The 20,203-nt window shown below is 32.9% G+C and overlaps 1 pseudogene; it reads right to left on the bottom strand.

Annotated features, from left to right (window-relative positions):
* Nucleotides 1–682: 682 nt before the first annotated feature.
* LOC132277722 (G-type lectin S-receptor-like serine/threonine-protein kinase At1g11330) lies at nt 683–19,888 on the bottom strand (annotated as a pseudogene).
* Nucleotides 19,889–20,203: the final 315 nt, after the last annotated feature.

The following is a 20,203-nucleotide window of genomic DNA, read 5'->3' as shown; positions in this document are numbered from 1 at the left end:
TTTTTTAATCCATAAAAATGATTAAAAAAAGGATTTGAAGCTTCCATGAATCACCTTTTGATGCATGACATTGGATCAGTCACTTGTACAGAGGATTAAAATTCCCACCCCAACAGTAGGGACATCCCTCTAGTCAACCCAAAATAAATTAATAAATAAATAAATAAATTTCTACACAAATACCAAATACCAAATTGGGCTGAATAAATATATACATTATAATATCATCAATGTCAAGACACGAGAGATACATTTAACTTGCATTCTATTTTTACTTTTCTTTTGATGGTGAGATGTCACCAAATACAATGAATAAATTGACCATAGTGCTTAGTTGAATCTAGAAGGATCATATTATTATTGTTGTTTTTATTTTTTATTAATAAAGTTGATTATTGATTCATTGTTAGGGACAAAAAGAAATTAGTTGCCTTCTTAATGAAATTTGCCAGGCAAGTTATTTGAAAGGTTGTTTTTCATATGAAATGCAAAGTAAGAAGTTGCCAGAGTGACCCAAAGATTGGAAGCCTTGGATGAATTATAGAAACATGTTTTCTCCAAAAAGCATCAACATGAATGGATCAAGGCAAAGGCTGGCTTTTGGGAAAAAAAATGACAACAACAATGGGAAAAACAAAACTTTGTACATTAGGAACGAAACAAGCAAAAGAGTACATACATGCTAACGGCCGACAATGACTGTAACAGTGACATTGTTCGCAGAACAACTCTTATGGCTCTGTTGAGAAGAGCTTTTATTTGGGAGAATCTCTCTTTCAGTAACGGCAGGTTGCTTTGGAGTTGGAAGATTTGCAATTTCACCACTAAGCATTGAGAGAACAGTAGAAATAGTTGGCCTATCTCTGGTGAATTCTTGGACACATAACAGACCTACATGTATGTATCTCAAGATCTCCACTTGGAAGTATGGATCAGAAATGGTTGGATCAATTACCATTACAATCCTATCTTCATTCCACAACTCCCATGCCTGGACACAGTAACACAACCATCAAATGTTGAAATTAGAAAGATTAAAAGGAACTATAGAGTAACAGAGGCAACAGTTCAGGTGAACGAACTTACAAATCCTAGAAGGCTTAAAGAGTGCTCATCGTGATAAAAGCTAGTGTTCTTTCGCCCACTTACAATCTCTAACAATATTACTCCAAAGCTAAAGACATCAGATTTTTTCGAGAATCGCCCTTCCATTGCATATTCAGGAGACATGTAGCCGCTGCATTTTGTCATTACAGCCCAAATAGTAAAATTATTTGAGTTGAACTATCCCATGAGAAAGAAGGAATATAACATGAATGATTTATCATTTCGGACAAAGCAAAGGTTACTTACTATGTTCCAACAACCCTTCCAGTGTTGCCTTGGTCTTGGTTGCTTCCAAAAATCTTTGCCATGCCGAAATCTGAAATTTTTGGATTAAGATCTTCATCCAATAGAACATTGCTCGTCTTTAAATCTTTATGAATAATCTTTAATCGGGAATTCCTGTGAAGGTAAAGAAGGCCTCGACCAATTCCTTTAATAATGTTGGCACGTTTTCTCCAATCTATGAGTTTTTTCTTGATTGGATCTGAAAGAATATTGAAGGAAAAAAACAAAAGGTAGTTAATGTAATGACCCAAAATGCTACCAGTCATAATAATTAAAAAAAAAAATCGGCATGACTTCTGCTAAAAAGGTCCTATCACAACCTGTTGAACTGCATAGAAAAAGTAATAGCCTCATTTGGCCTTAAACTCATCTATCCTGTCCCAATGCACAATGCAAATAATATAAAACATTCCCAAAATAACAACATACGTATAAAAAGAGTCTCATTCCTCCAATTCCTTTAAAAACATGAAAGTGCCAGTCCACTACCTAGTCCCATACTCATTTGCAAGGAACATATTCTAATTACATCAATGTACAATCCATGAAATACAGCTGAAATCAAAAGTCTATAATTTATAACATTATACAAATTATACTAAGTTTTACAGAATAGTCAAGATTTACATTTACAAAATATTAAAGTTTTAAAACAAAAATAGCAAAATATGAATCTCCAATCCCATCTAATTTGTGGTGGATAGTCGTCCGCCACATTCTTTCCGTGCCCTGAAAAATATTAATAATAAAGGGGTGAACACAATGGCTCTATAGGAGGTACCTAAGACATACCTCTTGTGACCCAGTGAATCCAAACAAGGAATAGGAAAAAAAATTCGGGATTATGCCATTTCCGGAAAAAATATAACCACAACATCAACAACAATAATTTAAGTCATAAAAGAACCATCTCATGCTATGGAATGCAATGTCATGCAATGTCGCTCCCCATTTTCAAAACTTTTTCCGTTATCATTTCCAAAACGATAGTGTAACCCGTCCCATGGCAACTCCATGGTGGCACGAGAGAAGGATTGTCTAACTGTCTTGACCCATGGTAACTCTATGGCATCATTTGGGGCCAGGTAACTCAACCACGTTGGGGAAATCTCCCTAGTTTTCTTCAGGCCACACTAATGTCATGGTCCTAGGCAACTCCTAGGCGGCCAGATTTTTCGCAAACCTTTTCATGAAAAAAAAAAATCATTTCCCTAAAAATCATTTCTTTCCTTTTCAAATCAAATTTCTCATTTTCTGCCCAATGCCACACATGAATGCATCATGCCTTTCCATCTCATGTCAATATCAATTTCCACATATTTTATATACATCATTCTTGAATACAAATAAAATAAAATTAAAAAAAATAATTAACTCAAAAGCTTCAACAAAAATCGAACTCAAATTCATAATATATAACATTCTAGGCACATAGGGAATTTAACTTAGCATGTTTTTTCATATAATTTCAATTAAAACATATTTATAGCACTAATTTCTCACATAAGAATACAACTAGCATGATTATTACACATAGCTCATACAACCACAAGCAAAATCATATAATTAAGACATGGTGGAGTCAAATAATAGAGAAATAATTCACCAAAATCAAATATTGCATGCATTAGAGACCCCTACCTCCAAAAATGAGAAAATCCCCAAAATGGGTCCAATTTTTTGAAATCCCTAAGGTGGCCAAAAGTGTGAATTGCTGGTATCTATGTGTAGATCTCGCCGTGTTTTCCAATTTGCCGCAAACTGCACCAAAAATTTCTCAAAGCTAGAGGAGAAATCAAGCTTTAAAGCTTGAAAAGAAAAGAAAAGAAATGAGCGAGAGAGTTACATACCTGAGGGGAGAGAGATAGCTAATCTGCATAATGGCTTTAAGGCCATAAAAATGAATGAAAAGGTTGGTGGGTCCCATTTGCTTTAATAATATCTTATTTTATTTTATTATATACAATGTACATTCACTAAACCCACTACACCACATGTACAAGCACACAACCACATAAAATGCATCAAAGAGTAAGCATGAAATGAAATGGACCCGATACTCAACCCCTGTGCTCAATAACCCAGGCAGCGGGTCCCGCTTAGGACCTCCCAGCCCGAAAAATTGAAAAATAGCGAAATGACAACTAATACATTTCCAAGAGTTCTGAACTCAAAGAAATGCCCCAATAAACTCTTTGACACACCCGGCACATCCCACGGTATCCGGCACGTAAAGCGAGTAAGGACAAAAACACCCTTGAAAATCATAAAATTCCAGAAAATGGAAAATGAAGAAAAACAGGAATACTACAGTTAAAGTTGTAGGGATAGTAAAATTGTTGTTGAGACAAATTATAGTTTTATAAGATCAGTATGTTCCTAAAGACTACAAAAGGAAAGGCATTCTGTAGTATCAACACAAGAAGTTCCTGCAGATGATAGTTATGAAATTGAAATAACTCGAAATAACACAAGTAACTTTATCATGAACTAACCAAAGAGAAATACATTCAAGCTTTTATTTGGCATGTATTCATAAATCAACATCTTTTCTTCTCCTTCCACACAACATCCAAGAAGTTTAACAAGATTGCAATGTTGGAGTTGGGAAATTACCACAACCTCGTTCATAAACTCCTCCAGCCCTTGTCCAGAGGATCTCGAAAGCCGTTTGACAGCTATATCTTGTCCGCTAGACAATTTTCCCTGAAATTAATGATGAAAGTAATTTTTTTTTTTTTTATAGCAAAAAGCTCCGGATGAACAAACATTACCTTGTACATTGGACCAAAACCACCCTGCCCAAGCTTATTGGCCACATCAAAATTGTCTGTTGCAATTGCCAGTTTCTCAAAACTAAATATGGGTAGCTCTTCAAATTTTATTTGGTTTAGATTATCTCAAAGCATATTTTGATTCAAACAATATTCTGGATTCTCTTCCCCTCTTTTGGATAGCATGATAACACTTTTTTTCCTCCTTCCTGATTCAGAATTTAGTAATGGGTAATCTTTCTAGTAACAGTAAATATGTGTTAATCTCTTGAGCTAATTTAATGGGCATATACCTCGTCGTCTAGCCATCCACCTCCAGGAAAGATAGACACAGATTGCAACAGTTAGTGACACTACGAGCACTGCAATTGTGACAACTAGTTTTGATCTACTCCTCTTTTCTGTAAAACACAACAAAATTTGAGAGAGTACTTGAGTTAATATGGATTAAAATACTTATGCTTTTCTCATGAATGAACAAGTAAAACAAACAGAAGCAAAAAGGATTACTAGTAGCACGTATTACTATTATTATTTAATTTTCTTACGAATGATGAAAAAAATTACCAAGTTCTGAATATGCCACACGAATGTAAAGATCTGCCCCACCATAGGAAAATTCCTGTATGTCAATTAATTCTCCACTCCACTTCATACAACCAATGCCACTATAATACGTATAAGCTATACAAGAACAATTATTCAAGCACTGGCTATTGCAGTTATCTTGTGAAGCAATTAGCAACTCAGCAAAGGCCGGCACTTTCACTGTCTTTAGCTTCAGAAACCCATCTTCTTTGCTCTTTTCACCACCATCACTGTTGTTTCTCTCACACTGCAATTGCCTCCTCCTTACACATCCACTGGTCCAATTTCCTCTACTCCATTCATCCATATCCTTTGGATCAAAACCTTGTAAACAGGTGTAAATTGGTGAACCCTGCACAATATTGCAGCTTCCAAATGGACCACACTTGCTATATACGTCACATTCAGTTTCTTGAGAGGACCACGTAGTTTCCCAAGTCCCCTTTCCTACCTCCTTTTGCTTCTGAATTAGAGTTCCGTTAGAAATTAAGGTAAGGCATAACAGAGAAGACTTGTTTGTATATGTGTAACTTAGGTCTGTGGTTCCTTCGTTATTATTATCTACAATTTCAAATCTGCCATAATATGCAGAAATCATGCCAGGTATGCCAATAAAAATCTGCCCGTTCCATATGGATGACTGCCATTCCATGTATACGCTTCTGGAATATTCAGAGGATTCATGCCACAAGTGAAGCTTCCAGTGGATGGATCTGAAAGGCTTTTCCATGATGTCGCCTGAGTCTTCTTACCTGTAAGCTTGTTGATACCAAGTTTCATCTCCGGCAACAAAGAATCAGAAGGGTGTTCAAAACTCTCCCATACAGTGTTTCCGTTGGAGTCACCTCGCAAGATAAGGTTCCCAGAATCTGAAAGCTGGGCACTTGAATTCATCAAAGAATATTTTGGAACATGATCCAATGACCAAATAATCTGTTTCTGTCCATCCAAGACTACAAGATTTCCATCCTTGGATATTGTCAGTGTACCAGAAGAGTCATTGAGAGGTTTATCTCTATTGGCGACCCATACAACAGCCTTGGCAGAGATGTCGTTGTACCAGATACCAACATACCGGTTGGTAGAATTAACAGGACTAAAAAATCCCAATTTGAAGGTGGCACCATTGGAGACTATAGCTTTAGTGTCTTTGATGGGTTGAGTTGATGTAATTGTGTCTATGGCAGTGCAAAATTCTGAGGTACAAAAATAGTAAGAAATGAGAACAAGGATTAGAAGAAGAGGCATTAAGCTTGTACGTACCATTGCAAGTCCAGTAACTCTGTTGAGTGCTTCTTGTTGGCGAAGATGGAAGGTGTGATGTCTTCTCATCTGTTGTCAAAGTACAATTCAATTGAAGGGGTTACCCATAGTTGAATAATTCAGTTGTCCATTTCCTCGCGAGAACTTAATTGAATTATTCAACATTTTTGCCAGTTTATATACATATATAACTAGTGCCACGTGATTGATTGTTAACATACGCTATTAAATTCAAATTTAATTATTTTGATTTCATCTAATATCTTATCTAAAAATGTATATTTTCATTAAAATTTTAATGTAGAATCAATGATCGATAATACTTGGATACATAATGAAAACTTTTACTTAATCTTCCTTCAAAATCAGAATAGTTGGCCAAATTAAAAATCAATAATTCAATCACACAAAATATGCAAATATAATTACTATACTCAGATTCATCAATATAGTTACTATTGGTTGAATGGCACAAGAAATTAAGAATCACTCAAGATTAAATAGAATTCCTTATAGAAAATTTAGTTAAAACAAAGGTAAGAAACAAATAAGAAACAGAGTGTAACACTAACCATCTTGTGTCACAAGAGGATAATCTGAAGCACTAAGGTTTATAAACCAATCCCAAGTGAAGCTCTGGCTTGAAGGGTGCAAGCAATAATTGTTGCGCACTTATATGTCACCAACCAGCTAAGAAAATCAAATTCAAGCTCAGAACAACAGCCAACAATTAAGATTACATTCTTGTCGACTTAGCAATTTTTCCTCAAAATAAAGATACAAAATTCTATATATTTTTTTGGTGGGTAGAGCGTAAAGCAATGGATGAACAAGCATTACCTTGTACACAGACCCAAAACCCTCATGCCTGAGCTTAGTGGACACATGCTTTCATTTGAAAATTCTGCATTCACTTCCTGTCTTCTAAATAAAAACTTCTCACTTTTCGTCTTCCTTGTTGATGCAAAATTTAGTTTTACTTAATTTATAAATCAATAACAGCAAATATTTTCTCTCTCTTCAACTAACTGTATTTTGCATGTACCTCTTGGTTTAGCCATCCACCTCCTGCAGATAATCGCAATTGCTACTGACCCTATGATCACCGCAATTGTGATAACTACTTTTGTGTTTCTCCTTTTTATCTACAAAGCAAAACAAACATTGAGTGAGTTGTGTTGAAATGGATTGAAGAATTGGAATTAACTATATAAAAATAAAAAGTTTTTATGCTATATTCGGTACAAATTTCAATTTCAAGGCACCAATTTCATGCTACTAAACATAGCTTTATTGTAATGGTCTCAAAATATGTTAGCAATTCAAAACTTATTCATTTCTTTCTCACCTGTTTATCCAAACTAAGCCAATCAAAAATATGTGAGGACCCATATCCATTTATATGTTCTGAATCAACAAGGCAAACAAACAATAGAAGCAAAAGAGGATTTATTTGAAGCACAAATTAAGTTATTTACAAGATCAGAAAAAGGAGGAAACATATTACCAAGCTTTGAATATGTTACACCATGTAAAGATCAACCCCACTATAGTAGAATTTTTGAATGTCAACCAATGCCACTATAATATGCATATATTATACAGGAACAATATTTTCGCAGTTATCCTCCAATGCAGAAGACCACTCAGCAAAGGCCGGTTAAAAGAGTACTTTTATAATTGTAATATGAACTAGTGACGGTAACCGTGGGCATGATATGACTTTACAAGTTCCGTTTAAATAATAAGAATCTCATATTCTGGTCGGATTGATTTTTCAAAATTCATTTTCGTCCGTTACATAATAAATGAACCCGTGCCTGCCCCATTTACGCAATTTTTCTTATTTATTTATTTATTGTGGGCAATTCAATAATTATTTGATAACAAAATAAATAACAACCCAAAAAAATTGAAAGCCCGTGAGTGAGTGAGTAAGTAAGGTTGCTTTAGTAAAAACTTACTATATATATATATATATATATATATATATATATATATATATATATATATATATAACAGGACGAGGCGGGTTTTTTTCAAACCCCATCTCCTCCCATAACCCGCGACATGTTATCGTTTTTTCTTATACTTGTCTTTATATTGCATAAACAGTTCCCATACCCTTACAATTTGGGACGGAATGGGACAAATTGCAATCCCTAACTATTAATAATAACACATTTTGTGTGAGTTACATAGCTGTATATAATTGAGTTTGGAGGGAAAAAAAAAAAAAAAAAAAAACGGAAAACATTTGGGAGTAAATGGGACTTGGCAGATGCCCACGGGCCACGGATGAAAAATTATAAATAAAGCTGGAAATATGATGGCAAGGCAATCTGTTTAGGCAATTTTAGATTGGATCAGACTGAGGTATTTTAAATGATGGCAGGGCACGGGTGAAATATTTATTGTACTTAAAATATCCTATTGTCACGCCCCAAAAATTTTAACACAAGAACCCTTGTCTTATACTAAAATCTGGTACGTGACTCACATCATCCATCCACCATAATCCATGATTAAATCAGTAAGAATACATTTTATTTAAAAATCCATCAATCAAAAGAAAATCTATTACATCCCCAACTAATTAAAATTCCACCAATTAAGTAGATCTTTTTACAAAGTGTTTGCTAAGAAACAATAATAAAACAAAAATGTGGAAAAAATTCGGAAAATCTCCATCTCCCATTAAGCCTCTTTTGTAAGCTAAATTCATATGCACCTGAAAATGATAAAGGGGTGAGCTCACAAGCTCAACAAGAAATTGCTAAACACTATCATCGTTCAGCAAGTCAAATCTTACTTATAATCCATATATATATACATATATATAAGTGATCACGAAATATCTACAAATCATCGTCATTCTATAACATTAACTCAAACCGTGAACTTGTAACCCATCTAGAATTTAAATTACTAAAATTCCACTTACCTCACATGAGCCCCTGGCTCCCCTCAACCAGTTGGCGTTTTAATGCCATTACTTCACATGAGCCCTTGACTTCACTCTAACTAAATGTTGTGAATTGCATAGTCATTGACTACCAAATACACACATGTGGCTGGGTTGTACGTCTACTCGCCCTAATCCTTGATCACGTCCACATACTAAGGGCACCATTAGCCCAATGGCCATAACAAAAGAGTAATTCACTCCCGTAGACAGTCCCTGACTGCGCTCAACAAACTCGTCATTGGTTAAGTCCATACTATGTACCGCTCCAACTAGTTTAATCACTTCAATTAAACACTAAATACATTTAAATAATTCTTACTCATAATATCATGAGTTTATCAAACACCTTAATTAATAATTAATTAATAAATATCAACATACCAGTACCAACTCATAGTCCTAATTACAATAAGTTGTAAACTTATACTCTAAGTTTCAACCTCAATATCATATGTTCTGCCATTACCATCACTTTGCAAACTTAACTCTAATAATGTAATACTCTTAATCACTATTATCAATTCAAGTGATGATATGTGACGGTCTAACACATAACAGAGGGTCCCAAGCCATGAACATAACTTCAAGCATTTAACTATATCTAAATATCCAATAACTTGTACTCCAGTAGTACTCCTATAATTAACCTATGTGATTAAAACTTAAAGATAGCAATAAGCATTAGTCTTGTAATTCCAATCTAACCAAACTTTCTTCCAATGAGTCAACTATTGAGCCAACAATTTGAGCTTTCATTGCCACACCCACTTTCATTCTTAGTCTAAATATGATTCATTAATTACTCCAACTAATAATAGTACTCATCATTACATGCAATTATCTCAATAACAGGTCACATGTATTTCTTATACCTTTTTCTACACTTACTGACCTAACTAATCAAATATACATTAAGGCTACAATTAAAGATGAGCCAAAATACTAATTATGAAAGTCAATACGCATCACTGTAGCCATCCTCTGAACTTACCATTGATACACAACTTATATGTAAATGATAATAATAATTTAGTAGCATAGATGTACATTCCAGCAACCAAAAAATTGAATGATTAATTAAGCACCTGCTCCACCTATATATGTATGTAAATAAATACCATTATATATCTCCAAATCCTTCATCATATCCATGTGCAGCACATGCATCACATCATGAATTCATAGTTCTTTATTTAATAATTATCTCCGAATCAATGATTCAACATTCAAGTACTGGTGTCTCAAGTAAATGTCAAACAGGTACTAAAAACTCTAAATAAAATGATTTAATCAATACAGGCAACGATCAACCCATTTCTTGCTCATTCTCTTTATGTACCTATGGATTAAAATTTCTGACTAAGTATACCCATGAACACGAGGAAATTATCTTTCGACACTACTTAGATCCCATGTGTGCACACACACACACGTACTATCACATCCATGTAATCGGAGACTATTCCATTGGACAAATTTAAGATATTTTGACTACATACAAAAATATCAAAATTCACTTTCTAATATCCATGCAATCCTAAATAACATCAAAATAATTACTATTGCAACCTTCCGCACAGAAAACTACAAATAGATATGAATATATAAAGTAATATATTGTTGACACCCTTTTTGGTAAATTTTGTATTAATGACATGGCAACCAATTTGGGTATAAATTGACACGTGGAAAAGGTAACAGAAGCTGCATGAAAAGGTGGAAGATTGGAGAAGCTTTGAATTAACTAATGGATAGGGATCAAGTGCTAGTATTTATCTGTTAGTTGGTTTTAATTAAATATTTATGTTTATCTCTAGGATTAGTTTAATTTAAATTAATAGTTGGTTAAGTGATAGAGTTGTAATGCAAGTAAAATACTTGCATATAGGAGTTTGTTTCTATATTTTGTTCTATAAATATTCAAAGAGGCATGCTAAGATAGAGGTCCAACACCCTCAGAATTTTTATATTATTTTGTTTGCTTTCTCAAGCTCTTTCCTTATTTTTCTCTATCTCTATATCTCTCCCTCTTTACTTCAGTCTCGTTCTATTTCTCTGCCTATATCACTCTCTCCCTATCTCTTTTCCCTATCATTTTCTATATTTATATTTTCTCCCCTTTCTATTCTCTCAATTATTACTATATATTATTCACTGATAAAAGTCCTTTTAATTAAGGCAATTAGAACTCAAAGAGGAGTTATATTTATTCTCTTTCTCCTCGAACCATATAATTGGTTCTGGCATGCCCGTATCGCATTAATTTAAGATTGGCTCCAGCCGGTCGATTTTAGCATCAACATTTTTGGTCGACCGAAATAACCCTTAAACAGTGTTTTTTGCTATTGGAATATGAGATTGCTGTACAAATACCAAACCATTTGACATCATTTCGGTCAACCGAAACACTTCAAAACCCTGCTGCTGAACCTGCTATGAGTCCAAGATGCTAAGGTCTAAGCTTTACTTTGAATCCCTTCATGAATTGGTTCAAAATGCATGTGAAAAACTGACTTTTTTCATGAAGTTTGAGTGTGTGAACATACTAACATCTTTGATATGGATCCTTGAATGCAAATTAATGGCCGATGGCCTCATACACAACATTTACAAGATTTTGACTTCTAAAACCTCAAATTTTGATTAAAAGACATTTAAAGCAAAACTTTAATACAAAAAGTGTCTAAGTACAAAAATAGACATGCTTGGTCCTTGGCCTCTTTACATACATACTTAAAATGTTAAAAGCAAATATTTGAGTGTTATTACATGTCAAGAAAGCTACTAAAGCTCTAAAAGTACCATATACCCATGGCATTTAAAATATGATATCAAAAGTCATGTCATGCTAAACACTTGCATGTTAATATACAAAAATGCTTCAAATAGCTCAAAAGTTTCTAAGGATGATGAGCATCCATGAACATGGTCTCCTTACCTGAAAAACAACCCAAACCACTAGGGTGAGTAATCAAGTTACTCGTAGGAGAAGTATATGCGTATATCCTAAAGTTTCAATATCATTGCAAGATCAATATAGACGAATACAAGGGAGCATTCCACTTAATGTCTATGTTCAAAGAGTGCTAAGGGATTATCTTAAGCTAACTTGAATGATTCTTTAACAATACAAATCAATATCAATGTTCTTAACAACATCAATTCGCCAATAACAAGAACTTCAAGCTACAATTAAGCATTGGTTGTCAACTTGAAATTTATGCGAAAACAAGTAATGGAAGACTTGGACATCACGTCTTGGACTTAACCAAGAACAATACGGTTATTCCGGGCATTAACCCGCTGGGAAGACCACCCTAGTGTGCACTATCTCTATTGGGGAGAACCCATACCTCCCGCACTAAAGCCAAACTTTAGCTATGTCACATGTAACAATGTCCCAAGAGATTCCAAAATATATATCGAGTTCAAAACATATATATATATAATAAGGCATACAAACCACCTTCCATGCACAAGTATTTTGAAACCATACAAACCATGTCTTAGGGTTCCAAATCTAGAATGGCATGCCAAATGACAAATTCACATCATGATATTATGCAAAATACAATATCACAAATTTATCAATTCAAGTCATGCCTCAATAACAAGCTCTATATACTAATTATCAACATTTAGCAATAAGCTCCTAAATAATTACAATTAGTAATTCACAAGGGCATAGAATTATTGTAACAACAAATATAGCAATTCATATCAATAGAGATTGCATATAACATCAATAATTCTACAAGTGTCCCATGTCACTAACACATGTGAAATTTTTAGAATTTAACATGCTACTAAATTATATAATCCTCCTATACATGGTTTACACATATCTTACATGCTTAAATCAATAAACCCTAAGTCAAGAAGTGAGGGTTTCCTATAATATGCAATACTATCATATCAAAAGCATATACACAATAGATATTAAACCACAAGGATTATAAAACACTTAGAATATAAACATACTACCACCCCTACCTCAATAGAGAATTGAATCTCTACAATCCAAGCTACCAAGCACAAAATGGAAAACAAGGTTAGGATTCTTGAAGAGGAGAGTGATAGGAATTTTTTCTCTCCTAAGGTCAAAAGGCTAGGGTGAGTGGAAGAGTGCCAAATGTGAAGTCAAAGTTCTATACTAAGCTTTCCTCTAATGGAGTCTTTGCTAGGGTTCATGAGAGATAATGGAATAAAGAAGGTAAAGTGTAAAAATGGTGAGTGGAAGGATTAGAAATCCTCCACTCACTATATGTTCTTGCACTACCTCTTTCACACACACAAAGCAAGACTAAATGGTGAACTTACACTTGTCACTAATCCAATGCCCCTTCCAAGACTTAATCCTAGACCCACACTTATCAACAATCAATGGTGACATGTGCACCAATCTAAGGCCAACACATGGATAAATCTCCACCCACCAAATGTCAAGAAGTCATGGTGCCAAGTCTTTTCACCTAAATGCTAACAAATGGCTCCATGAGAGTATGACACTTGTCACACTTTCCAAAAATTACAAAATGGTCCTTTTTCAAAATATCTTCCCAAATAAATTGCAAAAAGGTCCCCAAAATGAAAAATAATTATTTTACATAATTACACTAAAACTCCAAAAGTTATAAATAATTATACTAAAGTATGCATTCATGCCCTTTACAAGAAAAGTACAAATCTAGCATGCTTTTCAAGAAAAGTAAAAATACCAATGTCATGGAAATCAAATATCATGAATGCATGCAAAATCGGAATCAAATCCGAGCACAACAAGTGAGGTTATGCAAGGAAAAATAAAAAACGACTAAAAAACGAAATAAGGAAAAGACAAAATAGGAAAAAGACGAAAAAAAAAAATCGCCGAAAATGGAAAAAAGAGGAAATAGATCGGGTCATTACAACTATTATCAATTCAAGTGATGATATGTGACGGTCTAACACATAACAGAGAGTCCAAAGCCATGAACATAACTTCAAGCATTTAACTATATCTAAATACCCAATAACTTATACTCCAATAGTACTCCTATAATTAACCTATGTGATCCAAACTTAAAGATAGCAATAAGCATTAGTCTTGTAATTCCGATCTAACTAAACTTTCTTCCAATGAGTCGACTATTGAACCAACAATTTGAGCTTTCATTGCCACACCCACTTTCATTCTTAGTCTAAATATGATTCATTAATTACTCCAACTAATAATAGTACTCATCATTACATGAAATTATCTTAATAACAAGTCACATGTATTTCCTATACCTTTTTCTACACTTACTGACCTAACTAATCGAATATACATTAAGGCTACAATTAAAAATGAGCCAAAATACTAATTATGAATGTCAATATGCATCACTGTAGCCATCCTCTAAACTTACCATTGATACACGACTTATATGTAAATGATAATAATAATTTAGTAGCATAGATGTACATTCCAGCAACCAAAAAATTGAATGATTAATTAAACACCTACTCCACCTATATATGTATGAAAATAAATACCATCATATATCTCCAAATCCTTCATCATATCCATGTGTAACACATACACCACATCATGAGTTCATCGTTCTTTATTTAATAATTATCTTCAAATCAATGGTTCAACATTCAAGTACTGGTGTCTCAAGTAAATGTCAAACAGGTACTAAAAACTCTAACTAAAATGATTTAATCAATACAGGCAACGATTAACCCATTTCTTGCTCATTCTCTTTATGTACCTATGGATTAAAATTTTAGACTAAGTATACCCATGAACATGAGGAAATTACCTTTTGACACTACTTAGATCCTATGTTTATGTATACACACACACGTACTATCACATCCATGTAATCAGAGACTATTCCATTAGACAAATTTCAGATATTTTTTTTACCAAAAAAATAAATAAATAAATAAGATATTTTGACTACATACAAAAATATCAAAATTCACTTTCTAATATCCATGCAATCCTAAATAACATCAAAATAATTACTATTCCAACCTTCCGCACAGAAAACTACAAATAGATATGAATATATAAAGTAATATATATATATATATATATATATATATATATATATATATATATTAATTATAACATTAGAATTCTAGCTTTTAATTGATAGCATAGTAGTTTGGATCAAGGGCGAATTCAGGAATTGTCAGTGGGATGGGCTAAAATTAAACATAAATTTAATAACACAATTTCTTACGCAAATTTTTTTATAACATAATATAGATAAATATTTGAATTCAAATATTATAAAATATCTATCTAAGTTGTGCTCGACGAGTCTTTAAAGACTTAAATTCGTCGATAATAGACTCCAAGTCAATTTTTCAAACAAGGTTCTGTACGGTCATGCAATCAGTAAGAAATTCATCTCCCATCGTGCTATGTTTTAACACGATTCATATTTGGTTTTTTTGGTTTTAAAGATTGAATTTTTGTAATTTTTGTTTGTGGTTTTATTTTATAAATCAATTTGAAATTCTAACACTTACCCATCTATATTTGTTTTATCTAAATCTGTAGTAAGTTAGTAACCTTTGATTTGTGAATTATTGGATTTAGATGTTTTCTTTTATGCTAATACTCCTTGTCTACTAGAGATCAAAATCATCAAATTTTCGTAATTTATAATGCCATAGATTTTTTTGTTTGTTTGTTGAATACTTTCTAGATAAACACAAGAGCTCTGTTTATTTTTCATGATGATTTGAAAGTGTTGAAGTTATGAATATATTTTATATATATAATTTCAGAACTGCCTCTACAACAATTTTATCTCAAAATATGTTTTACTTCATATCCTAATACTCATCATTAATAGGGCTTGTTAAGTTTGGACCTTTATTTTAGTATTGTGGCTTAGCTGACTTGGGCTTAATTGAGTGGGCTAATATTAATAATTTCTTTTCGGCTGGGCTAAAAATACCCATAGTAATAATAATAATAAAAAAATTGGGGTGGGCTGGAGCCCAGCCCAGCCCTATGCTGGATCCGCCAGTGGTTTGCATTACATATAAGAGATCAAAAGCAAGAATTAACTTGCCTGAATTTTCTTACAACGAACGTGTAAAAATCCTCGCGATAGCAACGTAGGTAAAAATTTAATACAACTAATTCTAGATATATAAATATATATATCCAGTAGTTGAGTTCAATAAAAACACTTTTAAATTTTAAAATAAATTAAATGATAGATTTATCTCATATATATATATATGTATATATATATATATATGTATATATATATATATATATATATATAACACAAGTTAACTAACTATATATATATAACACGAGTCTTGAAAATCACGGTTGTTACATTTTATCCCTCTTAAAAGAAATTTCGTCCTCAAAATTTTCTAGAATGCATAATTTCAACTCAACTTCAAAAAACACATCTACTTAATTTAATCATTGAAGCATCACCTTATTTATAAAAATTTTCCTTCCACGAGTTTAGCATAAATCAATCTACTGAAGGGACAAGATTAACTCTCGAGAAAGTTATTCTAGGACATGCAAAACATTCCCTTCTATAAAATTCTATAAAACTCTATAGATTTTTAAAACTTCTCTCATAATCTAAAAATATTATAACCACTTCCAAATGAGTGCTAATAAGGTATCACGCCTTACACTACTACAATTATGTCATACGCTTCCACTGCGCACTCTGATCACATGTCATAACATAATATCTATCTAGTCCATATATACTTAAATCATGAGACTACTCTATCTAATTTGCCAAATTATAATTCAATGCCCCAAAACAATCTAATACCTTTGCTCTTATACCAAACTGCCACACTCCAAAAGTTCTAATACAAGAATCCTAGTCTTACACTAAAATCTGGTACGTGACTTACATCATTCATCCACCATAATCCATGATTAAATCAGTAAGAATACATTTATTTAAAAATCCATCAATCCAAAGGAAATCTATTACATCCCCAACTAATTAAAATTCCACCAACTAAGTGAGTCTTATTACAAAGTGTTTGCTAAGAAACAATAATAAAACCAAAATGTGGAAAAAATCGGGAAAATCTCCATCTCCCATTAAGCCTCATTTGGAAGCAAAATCCATGTGCACCTAAAAGTGATAAATGGATGAGCTCACAAGCTCAACAAGAAATTGCTAAACACTATCATCGTTCAGCAAGTTAAATCTTACTTTTAATCTGTATATATATACATATATATAAGTGATCACGAAATATCTACAAATCATTGTCATTCTATAACATTAACTCAAACTATGAACTTGTAACCCATCTAGAATTTAAATTACTAAAATTCCACTTACCTCACATGAGCCCCTGGCTCCCCTCAACCAATTGGCGTTCTAATGCCATTACCTCACATGAGCCCCTAGCTCCGCTCCAACTAAATGTTGTGAATTGCATAGTCCTTAACTACCAAATACACAAATATGGTGAGTTGTACGTCTACTCGCCCAGATGATCCCTAATCACGTCCACATACTAAGGGCACCATTAGCCAAATAGCCATAACAAAAGAGTAATTTACTCCCGTAGACAGTCCCTAACTGTGCTAAACAAACTCATCATTGTCTAAGTCCCATACTACGTATCGCTCCAACTAGTTTAATCACTTCAATTAAACACTAAATAAATTTTAGTAATTCCTACTCATAATATCATGAGTTTATCAAACACCTTAATTAATAATTAATTAATAAATATCAACATACCAGTACCAACTCATAGTCATAATTACAATAAGTTGCAAACTTATACTCTAAATTTCAGCCTCGATATCATATGTTCTGCCATTACCATCACTTTGCAAACTTAACTCTAATAATTTAATACTCTTAATCACTATTATCAATTCAAGTGATGATATGTGACGGTCTAACACATAACAAAGAGTCCCAAGCCATGAACATAACTTCAAGCATTTAACTATATCTAAATACCCAATAACTTGTACTCCAGTAGTACTCCTATAATTAACCTATGTGATCCAAACTTAAATATAGCAATAAGCCTTAGTCTTGTAATTCCGATCTTACCAAACTTTCTTCCAATGAGTCAACTATTGAGTCAACAATTTGAGCTTTCATTGTCACACCCACTTTCATTCTTAGTCTAAATATGATTCATTAATTACTCCAACCAATAAAAGTACTCATCATTAAATGCAATTATCTCAATAACAGGTCAGATGTATTTCCTATACCTTTTTCTACACTTACTAACCTAACTAATCAAATATGCATTTAGACGACAATTAAAAATGAGCCAAAATACTAATTATGAAAGTCAATACGCATCACTGTAGGCATCCTCTGAACTTACCATTGATACACAACTTATATGTAAATCATAATAATAATTTAGTAGCATAGATGTACATTCTAGCAACCAAAAAATTGAATGATAATTAACACCTGCTCCACCTATATATGTAAATAACTACCATCATATATATCGAAATCCTTCATCATATCCATGTGCAGCACATACACCACATCATGAGTTCATAGTTCCTTATTTAATAATTATCTCCAAATCAATGATTCAACATTCAAGTATTGGTGTCTCTAGTAAATGTCAAACAGGTACAAAAAACTCGAAATAAAATGATTTAATCAATACAGACAACGATCAACCCATTTCTTCCTCATTCTCTTCATGTACCTATGGATTAAAATTTCAGACTATGTATACCCATCAACACGAGGAAATTACCTTTCGACACTACTTAGATCCCATGTGTGTGTGTGTGTGTACACACACACATACTATCACATCTATGTAATCAGAGATTATTCCACTTGACAAATTTAAGATATTTTGACTACATACAAAAATATCAAAATTCACTTTCTAATATCCATGCAATCCTAAATAACATCAAAATAATTACTACTGCAACCTTTTGCACAAAAAACTACAAATAGATATGAGTATATAAAGTAATATATATATATATATATATATATTAATTATAACATGAGAATTCTAGCTTTAATTGATAGCATATTAGGTTGTATTACATATAAGAGATCAAAAGCAAGAATTAACTTGCCTTACTTTTCTTACAATGAAAGCGTAAAAATCCTCGCGATAGCAATGTAGGTAAAAATTTAATACAACTAATTCTAGATATATAGATATATATATCCAGTGATTGAGTTTAATAAAAACTTTTTTAAATTTCAAAATAAATTAAATGATAGATTTACCTCCTTTTATATATATATATATATATATATATATATATATATATATATATATATAAAACACAAGTTAACTAACTATATATATATATATAACACGAGTCTTAAAAATGACGGTTATTACACCGACTTTGGTGAATCATATTAAAATCAATGAATTTGGAATTGAGATTTATGCTATGTTGTTTGGAATTGAATTTAAAATTGCAGTTGGTACAAAAATTTGATTTTCAATAAAAACATAGTTGTTTCGATATTTGGATTAGTGTCTTTTGTGATGCAATAAATAATAATAATAATAAGAGTAAAGTGCAAAAAACTCCCTTCAACTATTGGCCATGTGCAAGTAACCCTCTTGAACTACAATTTGCCTTCTTGAACTATTGAATTTGGTGCAATTAACCCCCAATGTCAGATCTCCGACCAATTAGTGTAAACGAAAATAGTGAAAGACAATTTTACCCCTTATAAAAATTGCGTCGTTTCAGTTAAATTTTTTGCAACAAAAAGCAAATTGGATCATACTGGATCGAATTTGTTACCCGGGTAGAATCCATCAGACAAACCCATTTTCTCTCTCCTTCAGTCTTTTCTCTCTTTTCTTCGCAATGGTCAGCCGCCGCCACAATCGCCAGCAACGATGACCTCTTGACAGAGATCCTCATCCGCATGCCTCTTAGGTCTCTGATCTAGTTCAAGTCCATGTCCAGACACTGGTTCTCTCTCATCTCCGCCTCTCGTTTCTCTCTCTTCCACCCTCCGGCCTCTTTCTCTGGGAAAACCCCTTTGAGTCCAAATTCGAGTTCGTTTCGTTCAGAGACAACAATCCCTCGAAAGCCCTCTGAATCTTTCAATTTCGCTTCAGCTATCAAAATGTTACAGTCTTGCAATGGCTTGTTGCTCTATTCTAGTTTTCCAAAATTTGGCAGAAACTCAACTCCTAATTATTATATATACAATCCCACTACCAAGCAATACTCAACACT

Source organism: Cornus florida, unplaced genomic scaffold (genome assembly GCF_030987335.1).
Source record: "Cornus florida cultivar Cherokee Brave unplaced genomic scaffold, ASM3098733v1 CherokeeBrave_3.0.0_Hap2_Chr01, whole genome shotgun sequence".
NCBI classification, from domain to species: domain Eukaryota; kingdom Viridiplantae; phylum Streptophyta; class Magnoliopsida; order Cornales; family Cornaceae; genus Cornus; species Cornus florida.
This window is presented reverse-complemented; position numbering and strand designations above follow the sequence as displayed.